We start from the raw sequence: 5,201 nt of genomic DNA, 5'->3' as shown, positions 1-5,201 counted from the left end.
CAGGTGAGCTGAGCGCTGGGTCGTGGCGGTGCGGTGCTGGCTGTCCGTGCTGAACACCGCTCAGCGATGCGACGCGCAGGAGAGGCGGGGGCGGGGCGGTGGGGGGAGGAGGCGGGGAGGAGGATGTGGCATACCTCAGAGGCTCCACCACAGCTCAGCGATTGCGATGCCAGTGTCTTCCCCGCACGAAGTCACTCATCACATCACACATTCAGCATTCCTAGGCACGTAAATAGTGTTTGTGGAAATCAATAGTGACCTTGTCAAACTTAATGGCAGATTATTGTCTCCTTAGATGTATTTGTCATTAAGCAGCCGTAATAAAACTAAATAAATGGAATGGACTGCATTTATATAACCCCTTTTTGGTCTTTAGCCTACCTCTGCCACAGCCGCTCCCCAAAAAAAGCCTTATTTCCTTCATTCAAAATAATTTAAAAACACCATAATGTAGGCCAAAGCAGTGAACTGAACACAACACATCTTCGCCCATTAATCACCTCATTCCACCTTTCTTTCCAGGACTGCTGGAGCCATTATTCATTTAAAAAACTTCACCTTCTTTAACCTACTGAGACCCGAGCTTTTGTTTGGTATGCATTTTTAATTTGTCCTACCTATTTGAGATTAGCAGGGCCTGATAAGTATAAAACCTAAGCATTGTCTTTGAACAGGAAGTAGTTTTCATATGATGTTCTCATATGGGGACAGTTGCTTTATTTTACTGTATAACACGATAAAGCCAACATTGTGTAAGAAAGTAAAAAACTTCATTTCAAAGCCTAAACATGGCTGTGCAGAAGCAAAATTAGGAAGGAGTTTTCAGAAAGAATATGGGCTCATTTTAATACCTAAAGATGGCTGTTCAAAATCAAACTTGTAAACAATACAACATATCTCCTGAGTGTCATATTTTGTGCTGTAGGAGCAGACTGTCACATTGGCCTGAGTGAAAAGCTGCACAACAGTTTGCAAGCATTTTAACACCAGTGTGTAACAAAGACATCTGTAATAAAACATTGTCACTGTTCAAGTAAATTGCAAACATACCATATATCTGTCGCTTGTGACCAGCGCTGTTGTCACTTAGTCAGGTAGGGAGGCAGTCAGTCAGGTAGGGTGTCAGTGAGGCAGACAGGTAGGGTGTCAGTCAGTTAGTCAGACAGGTTGGGTGTCAGTCAGTCAGTCAGGTATAGTGTCAGTCTGGTATAGTGTCAGTCAGTCAGTTAGTAGCCCTATTTATATTGCGAATCCGCCACAGCGCCGAAACAAAGCTCTGCCGTTATCATTTTACATTGAACCAAACAAAACCAGCATTCTGTCGAGGTGGCCTCAGTTACACTGAGGCCATTTTGCCTCTGTTTCACCTTTTGTTACTATCACTACATATTGTTTGCCTTCATTTTGCACGAACGATAATATAATAACCCAATGTCCCTGTCCCATCTTGAATGTACACAGATCAGTGTAACTTGCTTTTGTGACCACATGCTGGTGGACAAAGTGTCCATGAATGAGACCAGTGGGCCTAAGTTTAGCAGAATTAAGTATCATAGAGCAGTAAAGCCTAAATGTAATGTCCCCATATGCGCATGCAGGGTCTGAGGAGGCTGGATAGGTACGTCTTGCCTTCTCCTATGTTTTCTCCTCTTCTCTCCTCCCCTCCCTGAAACTTCCTCGAATGTCCGTTTTTGTTCCTTCCCCTGTAGGCCACTGAAGTCACCTCTAATCCCCATCCACAAAGTCAGACACGCAAGAGCCAGACAGGAAGACGGGGAGGTAAAAAAAAGGACAGGTAGGTAAGGGGAGGGAGTTAAGAAGGAAGTGTATAAGTTGTAATGAACATATAAAAACTCATTGCTCACCCTGCATATTGTAACATGTTTATTGCTGGTGTTGCTGAGAAATGTAACAACTGATTTGGACGATGAGGGGCGGAGGGAATGCAGCAAATAAAGAAGGGTAGAGGGGGGAGGGAGGGGGAGTCGAACCGTGTGGGAGGCATGGGGAGGGATCGTTGGGGGAGAGTAAACAAAGTAATCAGGAGTGCAGGATGGAGGGAGGAGGCGGTTGCCGTGGTGACTAAGAGAAACCAGAAAGCTCCAGGAGGAAACGACCTGTTTCTCCTTCGTTTTGTCTATTTTCATCACCGACTCTCACACACAGAATGCACATGCGCAGCTGGCACACACACACACTCCTGCATAAATGCACACAATGCATCCACACACAAACATATGCATGCACACACAGGCAGACTCTTCCCCTCTCATGCTATCTTTATCCACTCTTCCTCTCTCCCTCTCTACCTCTCCTCTGCAGTGAATGAGCTGACCTGACAGTGCTCCTCCTCTGCACTGAGTGCTGTGAGTCTCTCTCTGAATTATTTAAAAGCTGGGACCCCCACAAGTGCTTGTCTTCCCCTAACACCCCCTCACGCTCTCTCTCTCTCTCTCTCTCTCTCTCTCTCTCTCTCTCTTCTTCCCTCTGTCCCTTCCTCTTCTTAGTGTCATTCTGTTGGCGGCAATTACTTCCTGCAGTTTGGTGTGGGCAACACTTTGATAAACAACCTATGAATCTGATTTAAGAGTCACACACTAATTAAGACAAAGTATAAGAAAGTTTTGCTTCGGGGAAATTTACTTAAGTTCAAGTTTGAGGTACTTGCACCTGAGGTTTCTTTAAACTTGTTTACCATATTTATGAGGCAAATATTGTACTTACTATATTTGTTTGCTTTGCAGCTTAAGATTTTGCAGAATGAGGTTTTGAATCATCTTGTATAATACGATGTAGTTGAAAATTAAAGGGCCAGTTCATCAATTTTCAACCTCAGTCCTATCATGTCATTGTGGGCAGCTAATGCCATTATGGTAGGGAAAAAAAATGCAATTTCACTCTGTGCCTTTGGAGGACGCTATCCGCTTCTCCAATGGGCCCTGGAAAACCTCCCCCAGATGACATGTTTTATGTAGTAGCCAGGGAGCTTCTAAACTACACTTCCTCAATCTATGACGCCCACCTCTGAGGTCATGCCTCGTTCAAAAGCGTCATGTTTGAAATGTAGACTGCAGACCTGAAGATTTTTTAGATGATACTTCAGTATATTCTCGTTGGATTTTGGATTCTTTACCACTCTGAGCCATTGCCTGCAGCAACTGAAAAACGGTACAGAGGAAGGGGCACAATGCATGCTGGGTGATATAGGAATGTAGAGTGGGCGAAACCACAAGCTGTTCATACAACTTTCTCCACAGCTGTGGCGCCAATTTCAAATATTATTGCTTCTATTGATTACAGATAACACCAGCTTTGACTGACAGCAGCTTTTTCCAGGGGCGAACTGCTCCTTTAAGAAATCCATCGATACAAAAAGTTTAAATTTGAAGATGCAACATGAAAAATCCTCTTACATGTCATCGCAGCAGTAATAATTCTCATTAACATATTACTTAACAAAATAAAAGTCACACAGTCCTTAAACTTTTGATACCTTTCCTTAAGTATATTTGCTGATTCTGTCTTTTTTTATTGAACACATAAAGGCAGCACTTTGATTTTTATATTTTGTTAATGCTACTATAGCTTGATTAAGGGATCTGAACACTTTTCTCACCACTGCTACATTCAAAGCTCACATCCAGAGAGCTGGTCATACAAATTATGCATAACATCACTGTCCTGTGAAAACCACGTAACTCCCAAACGCTATAAAAAACAGCCCTGTGTTCAGCTGTGTGACGATGCAGATTTCAGACACACCAGTGGGTTTCTAAATGTTTTATTTATCTTAAGAGAGTGGATTATTTTCTCTGCGCATAAAGGAACACATAATCCTAAATAAAAGTGCAAAAAAAAAAACCATAAAGGAGATACATGGTTTTCACTGCGCAGCAATGAAACGCCAAGGACACTCAAACAAGCAATTAGGACTGTACGCTAGATGGTTCCCGAACGCACCATTCCCCAAAAAAAGAAAACACACTGACAACACAGCAGGAATCATGTGTCCGGCACCGCGGGCCTCTTGTTTGTTTTGACCTACTTTGTGATTTAATTAAGAGAACATAGAGCATCTCACCCTGACGGATCACACGGATGGAGAGCGGGGTGATACTTAGCGGTGTCGGTTGTTGTGTAACATTGCCATTTGTGGCACGCTGGGTTGCAGGGAGGCCAAGATTAGAAGTGGCTCCTCGACCGTGAGACGCTGCGTTCAGGCCCATGAAAAAGTTAGAGTCTGACTCTTTGGGTCGACCCTGCACTTTGACCTTTTGAGGAGGTGACAATGAAGCTCTACAAAATCTGCTAACGAGTTAAACGAGTGAATTGCTGTATTAGTCACTAATTTGCGGCTCTGATCTGTCTGTACATGTTGCTGCTCGTCATTCACAAACACAGCTCGAGGGCTCTTCTGTGGGGGAGCTACATCGCTACTATGGCCACGGTTATTCATAGCTCTTTTTTATTTTGCAGCCTGTCTCTCCTCCCTCTTCCTCTCTCCTCCCTCCCCTCATTCCCCGTAGAGATGGCCCTACCTCACTCTAACTAATCACCATGGCAACCCGGTAATCCCTGAACAGAAAAATTCTGACTCTCTCTCTTTCTCTCTCTCGCACACACACACGTAACAGGACTGCATGCACATAAATGCACACATGGATGCACACATGGGCACAAACACGCTTACACACACACGCGCATATTCTCTAATAGAAACCCATGCAAACCAATGCACTGGTGTGTACTGGTAAAACATATCTCACTGCAAACACACGCTTCCGTGCATCATTGTCCGGATAAAGCTTCTCTGTGTTTTGTGAGAAGCTTTGTGTGTCGGCAGGATTTAAATACACCACCTTTCAGGTTGTGGGACTACATGCTATTTATGTATGCATTTTGTGTGCACTACATAATGTATGCATTCTGTATATGTGCACATGTGCGCTCTTGTGTGTCCGTATTTATTGCCTACAAATAGGTGAATTTGTGCATGCATGAGGTTGCATGTTTGTGTGTGTGTGAAGCTGTAATTGATTTCACACTCAGGTCAATGGTTTCACAGCTAGAAGAGAAGCACACAGATTCACTGGTTATTTTCTCATCTGTGTTTCGCTGCTGTTTTTCCTTGAACCCTGCTTTAACTTTCGCTTCCCGTGCGTCTCTTAAATAACTCTGTTTGCTCTGCAGTTTGTATGAAT

Source organism: Semicossyphus pulcher, unplaced genomic scaffold (assembly GCF_022749685.1).
Source record: "Semicossyphus pulcher isolate SPU_LCO1_2020_fin unplaced genomic scaffold, fSemPul1.0.p SCAF_9, whole genome shotgun sequence".
Taxonomy (NCBI): domain Eukaryota; kingdom Metazoa; phylum Chordata; class Actinopteri; order Labriformes; family Labridae; genus Semicossyphus; species Semicossyphus pulcher.
This window is presented reverse-complemented; position numbering follows the sequence as displayed.